Consider the following 7,494-nt stretch of genomic DNA (forward strand, 5'->3'; position numbering starts at 1 on the left):
CCTCCCCAGGCTTCTGGTGCACTTTAGCCTAGGGGCAGGGAAGATCTCTAAAATTTACATTCGCATTACACTTGCCTAAGAAAAATAGCTATACAAAAAATGTGGTAGCTCCCTCCATGTTTACAGTTTTCTTTATAAATCTGATAAGCGTATTGAACACATTTTAACTTTTCTCAAAGGAAAAAAAAACATCTTGAGAATAGGTTTCCAAATGAGTTGGTGCTAAATCAAATTTTCTGAAGTACTTATATACAAATATGAATTTGAAACAAAACTGAAAATAAGTTAATTTCTCACCCCTCAAAAAGAGAAAGAGAGAATACAGTTTAAATGAATTGGGGTTTATGGAGAAGCTTCCTGATGAGGGCAGTGTAGTATAGTAAAAATATGGGTGAATACAGAGTCAAGAAAACAAGTTTTGAGTGCCCCCTTAAATAATTGAGAGGGTCTGACTATGCCAGTGGAGCTTTGCAAGCTTGTTTCCTCATTTGCAAAATGTTTACAATACTTGTGCAACTAAATTCAAATATATACTACCATATAGAGATATATCTATCTTTCTATCCATACTATATCATTTTATATCTATAAAATGTATAGGTAGAAGTAGATAAACAGACAGATTTAGATGAAGAAGAATATATATATATATATACATATACATCTATGTATATATTATAAATGAATCAATCATTATTAAAATATCCATGTAATTACATCATTGTTTTTCAGTAGTACAACAGATTATTATGGGTTTGGATAAGATAACTTTAATTTTTTTTTTCCTTTTTGGAGGGGAGAAGGCAGGGTAATTAGGGTTAAGTGACTTGCCTAAGTTCATAGGGCTAGTAAATGTTAAGTGTCTGAGGTCGGATTTGAACTTAGGTCATGCTGACTCCAAGGCCAGTGCTTGATTCATAGCACTAGTGAGTGATTTTAGTGACTAGATGATTTTATTGATTTAGTGACGCAAAAATTTAGTGGTTAGATAATTAGTGACTAAGCTAGTGACCCCTAGCTTAGATAACTTCTAACATTCCTCCAGTTTTAAATCTTATAAACTGAGGATGTAGTATTTGTGCAAAATTATAGAATGAGATAACTGTGGTATTCTAGGGGTAGGGGGATGTGGGTATTACATCATGTGCTGAAGAGCCATAAACTTAACTTTTAAAGATAATGACATAGTGAGTGATTTTAGTATTAATGTAAACAATTTCAACATCAGGTTTGCCTAGAATGTAACAAATGAATTCTTGAGTAATATGTAGAAAGGATATGGTCATGCTGTGATAAATAACTGATAAATCCTACAAGTTGGTTTTGTCTTCTGGGAGAAAAACTGTCATGAATGAATAACATTATATCTTAGCAAAATCACATTAATTAAAATGCTATTAGTTTTCATGTTGATACTTTGGCTTGTGGGTTCTCACCCATATGGATTAAATATTCTACAGAGAGTAGACACTGATAATCCACTGCAGTAACAATGTAAAAATCAAATAGAACTTAAGTGATTAAACTATTCAAACGGTAATCTGTAGACTAGCTGCAGGTTGACTTAGAAAACTCTGTGCATGTTTACACACATACACATGCATGTGTATATATGCATATATGTATATGCAAGTATGTATGTGCATATATGGCTGTGTAAGTGTGTATGTATGTGTATATGTTCTATTATATTTTACTTATTTTGACCTAGACAATAATATGTTAACAGTATACATATATATGTATGTAGACATACACTATATATATATATATATATATTCTATTTATTTTGGTAAATTTGCCCAATTACAATTTAATTTGGTTCCAGCAGGTCTGCCTGATACTTTTTCTCTATAACCTTTGTGCATAGCCTTTGTGAATTCTTGAAATGTAGCTGTGCGGTGAAAAAATTTTGTGCACTGTAACAATTCTATTTAGTAAAAATTATTTTAAAATTATAAAAGAAACGTGGTACAAAAATATTTGACATATACTATGAATGTCACGTTAATAATATATATATATATATATACATATATAATAGAATGTTATGTTAGCATTCTATTAGGCAGTAGGTTTAATTTATTTGAAAGATATTTTGAGATAATTCTATGCCATCATTTTCATGTAAATGATTAACATATCAATTAAAATTATATTATCACTAAATATATTTTTGTAAGACTTATTTTTGGCAACACTTTGTTACAGAGACATTAGTATAGATGTCTATTCATGTGGGGGAAAATCTGAGCTCCTCAAATAACATGAATGACTGATAACAGAAGGATAATAAAGGATAAATTGGGATTGTAAAGATACCCAAAGAGTCATTTAAAGGCTCTGGAACATTAGGTATTTCATCCATGGAATATGTATTTAAAAAAAAGTCCAAAATGACACAAAATGAAATGTGTTAAAGGGTTGCAATCTGCATCAGTAGAAGAAGTTCCATAACCCAAGGGGTAAGAGATCCATCAAAATATCAATACATCAAGCGCTTGGTTAACAGTTTAAGTGACTTTCTTTACTAGTAACCAACAGGATCACTTTAAAAGCATCTTTTTTTTTACAATGAACTTTTTTTCCCTTTACCTTAAATAAAACAAAAACAAAAACATTTTAACAAAGAGTCAAACGAAAAGTACCTTTATATTGACTCTGTCAAAGGGTCACATCTCTTTGAATGGGTTTTTTGTCCTAATTATTCTATGAACTTTTATTAAAAATCTGAGATAGTAACATTTATAGTCTGCAACGGAGTAAAATAATTTACAGCCTATAAATTTAACAACGAGTTAATATTTTATTGACTCCTAAACATTTAATCTTCCTTAAAGAAAAAAAAATTAAACAAGGCCCTGTAAAGAAAAGGAGAAAGGCATTGACATAGAGAGTACATTTAAGATAGACATAGTTTTCTGGTAATCTTTTTATATTTACTTAGATTACTGTCTTTAGATATACCGAACATTAAGTGATTTTGAGTTCTTTGTATTTCTCAGATGCCTTTGCATGATTATTAAAACATTCTACCTTAAGTATGTGTGAATACATATTTGTATATTCATGTATATATTCATGTTCACATATACATAATATATACATGGTCATATGTATGCATATATGCATATATACATACACAACGAGAGAGAAAGTCCTATAACTACACATATTCATGTAACATTGAAGGTAAAGTTATACTCAAAATGTGCAAAAAGCCAAATAAACTCCAGACCCTAAAGGAAGAAGCAGAAACACATCTTACCTCTTCTGGAGTAAATATTTTATATTTTCAATCATCTATAGGGGGCACTGCTACACTACTGAATTCTCAAGAATTGAGCCTTAGTTCAGATCACTTATCCTTTATAGAAATATAAAATAAAAAATAAGGACTTGTTAATGTATAACTGTGACACACTTTTCCCACAATATCACAAGATGTCAACTGAGTGCTTGGAAAGATGTTGAATTTACGTGTTGGTAAAGAATTTTTCTCCTTACAATAGTATTGACATTTCAACTGATATGCTAGCAACTATCCAAGCAGTAAGACAATAAATTAGTACTTGGGAAGCTTAATACATAGAGAATGAAGCCACATTAATAAAGAAAAGGAAAAGTGATGGCATTTGAAGTGAAGGAATCAGTTCAAAGTAAGGGGATGGGTGTAGGACCACAAAACTGTATAGATACTTTAATCAATTTTGTTCTTAATTTTGCTTGTAGTATATGAATAAATGGTTTGGAAATGAATGATTGATTTTTCCTAGGTGGGTGCGGGGTTAATTAAGTTATTGCTTATGAACTCCTTTTCCACCTTGAGAAATATCAAACTGTAACTACGTATATTAAATAAATATTCACAGATAAAACCCAGTGTATATTTCCTGAATTTTAGCTACAGGTTTTGATGCATAATTATTTCAATTATTCATTTCAAAAGAGTCTTGAACCCAATCATATATTAATTGTTTCAAAGAGACATTTTTTTAAAGCTAAAAGTGTCTCTGACAATATTGCTGATACAATGATACAAAATGTTGTTTAGATGTAAAATTAATTTCCCATATGTGAAGGGAATGTAATTATTTTTTTGGAGGGAAATATTATTTAAGTGTGATACTTATATGTTGTCCTGTATTATTTATTCTAAAAGATAATTGAATATATTTGAAAGAAAAATTTATTGAAATTACCTTTTTTGTTGTCCTGTCTACTTCCTCAGAGTATTATAATATAGTATTTATGTGTTGGATCAATAGAATTAAAATTGTAACAAGTATACTTTATGATAATCTAGCTGTTGATATACCCAAAGAGGCATAATATTTAAAATAGTCAGTTGATTTGCATGACCTATGAAAAACATATCTGACAATACCTCCTTAGTTGCCAACTCTCTTTTTGGAAATTAGGTCAAGAATATGCTGCCAAAAGTGATTTTTAATCCTTTTTGGTTTCATCATTACGAAAATGGATTTATATCATTTAATGCTTTGTGAAATTTCTGAATTTTGTGAAATTTGTTCATCTTCTTATATTCAACTATTTCTCATTTTCCAGCATCAATAATTCATTTAAATTACGTGGGTTATTTCATTTTTCTCTCAATTTATTATTTCTTTTAGTTATATTAATTTTGATAATTTGTTCTCACAATCCTAATTCAAAGAAAAGATAATTTGTAAACACTTCCCACATAGGTATGGCATCATTTCATATCTTAAAATACAGTTTCATTTGAGTAGATGTATAGTAGTAATTTAATATTTTCCTGTATAAGAGCTTCCTCTTTTTTGAGTGAAAAAAATAGTCACACTATAAAGGTTTGAAGTTTCTTCATGTTCTAATAGCTTCTAGGCTCAATCATTTATTACTTCTGAAATATAGCCTCTGATATACTTGTAGTATCCCTCTCTAAGTGCACACTCAAACTCCCAGTTGTAATGAAATGATATGTTCCCAAAATGGAGAGATCGACTCTTTTGACCCTAATGTATATTGGGTTAATGCTAAGAGATCTGGCTATTTCTGTTTCAGGTCACTAGTGGTTTGCTCCTCTTTGTTTATCAATTTACTAGACAAAGTTAATTAACTTTGACAAATAGATATTTGCTAAGGCCACATAGCAGGATTAACTAGCATAAAAAGTGCTTCCACCCTCCAAAACAAACAGTAAAGAGAAATTACAATAGTGTCCTCTTTCATATAGAAAGTCATTTGGGAGACTTGGCTCAAAATTCATTTATGTGGCAAAAGGGTACATTTACAGCTTTGGATTTTTCTAAGTCCTTTTCACACTTCATGAAATTTTCATGAAGCTTCAGGTAGGAAATGTCTCTCTATCTGGTTCCAAAGGTCTTTGGACTCTTGGTTTTATCACCCCAAATATGCCTTTCTTTAGTATAGTTTGTTGTAATTATGTTTCTCAGCTAATGATGCAGAGATAGGTTCCAGGGACATTGCTATTAATACCAGTGGTAAACATAGAGATATTCTGAACTTTATAAGGTCAATTCCTGTACAATGGTGAGAATCCAGTGAAGGGGGTTGAAACAATTCCTTTCTATTCCCAACTCTACCAATCTCCACACTCTAGTCAAGGAAAGGGGATATATCTAGATGATCAAAATATTTTGGTGTTTGACTCCTTTCCCTTACAATTCTCTTTCCTGATATAGAGGGGTATGCTTAAATCTTTTGAAAAAAGCTGAAACATTTTAGGTGTGTTCTTGGCTGATGTTACCCAATGAATCAAAGGAACTTTATTGTTCCCAAATCAATTAAGGACTTTTTACCACCTAGTTTATGCCTTTGATTGATAAGTTGACTCAGAAGGGATTTCTAGACCATTTTCATGCCTACTTTATTTATTTATTCATTCATTTATTTTATATGTAAATTGAAGTTACTCCCACCTGATAAAGGTGGGCCAGTACAAATTATAATTTAATTAAATGGGTGTGGTACATTCTACTTTCATTATTTTTCCTCTCTTAATTTATGTGTACCTTTACACTAAAGTTACCATGTATTAACTACTTTAATTTGTATGACCTTTTCTGAGTTCCAGTAAAATTTATCCACCTCTTTATTCTCAGATTTATGTGTTTGTGGACAAATCACTTATTTTTATGGTGATGATTTTTTTTTCAAATAATTATCATGAGGATTGGAATGGAATAGTAGTGAATTTCCCACAATATGATGTAATATATCTTGTTGACTCTGAAAATGAACTCTCCCAACTCTTCTATTCATCTATCTTACGAGAATAAATGGGTAGGGCTTCAATGTAGGTATATATATTTTTTTGTCTTCTGGTTTCCTATAAAGTTAGAAGAGTTATATATTGAATACTTCCAATAATAGTCACTGGGTAAAGATCTTATGTTTAGAGAATACATTTAGCTAACTTAATGCCTGTAAGATGGTCTTAAACATCGTTATCCTTAGTGTATTTTGATGCTTCCACTTTCTTCCACTATTATTGCAGAATCCAAAAGGGGAGTTGAAGAACTGAGGTCAACTCTTCATTTTTATTTGTTTCATGTGTTACCGTAGCCAAGCAACATTAACAAAATAATAACAATAACAAAAAATAATAAAAACTTATGGTGAAGTGACCAAACTATTGATGTTAATGATGAGTATCTTCATACTTACCTACCTGGTATGCAAGAACCATATACACTCTATTAACATTTGTCTTCAATCTTATTAGGTGATAATAACAACAACAACAATAACAACCTTTAAGATATAGAAAACTCTTTTCACTTATTACCTTATTTGCTACTCTACAACTTTGCTGAGTAGGTACAATTACTACACCATTTTACAGATGAAGAAATTAGATAAAATTAGATAATTAACTTGTCAAGGATCATATATGCTACTAAGTGTCAGAGGCAGAACACCAACTAATGTCATCTAGCTTCTAGCAATTGAGCAATTAAATTAAACTTAATTAACACTACTATCTTTCATTCAGTAATTTCCTTTACTGAAAAGAAGAGGAACTCTGTGAAAAGTCAGGAAGATAGAAAATGAAATTTTTAGAATTATCTTGAAGAAAACATCAAGATTAGACAGCATTCATCACAGTTATCTAAAAATATTTAGGATCAGTCATAAAGGAGAATGTGATGTACTTTAAAAGTTTTAAATCATTTTTAATAATATAATTTATATTGAGGTAGATTTATGATTAATATTAGAGAGAATGATCTAATAATTACTTGTCTTTAATGATGAAATGAATTGCATTTATAAGCAATGGTTTCTCCACCACTGATGGTATTAAAAGAGAGATGTGATGACCAATTATCTGGAATGTCATAGAGAAATTCCTTCCATTGCTTGATGGTTTGAAATAGATGAATTAGTTCTGCTTCCAATCCTCCATGTATATAGAAAATTTTATTCTTATTTTACAAAATGAGTGAAAAATTGCTAATAGTTTGAGTTGCTTGACCTTTTTCCCAT

Source organism: Petaurus breviceps, unplaced genomic scaffold (genome assembly GCF_028583685.1).
Source record: "Petaurus breviceps papuanus isolate PSGF00001 unplaced genomic scaffold, PetGlider_PUasm1.0 90696, whole genome shotgun sequence".
Classification (NCBI taxonomy): domain Eukaryota; kingdom Metazoa; phylum Chordata; class Mammalia; order Diprotodontia; family Petauridae; genus Petaurus; species Petaurus breviceps.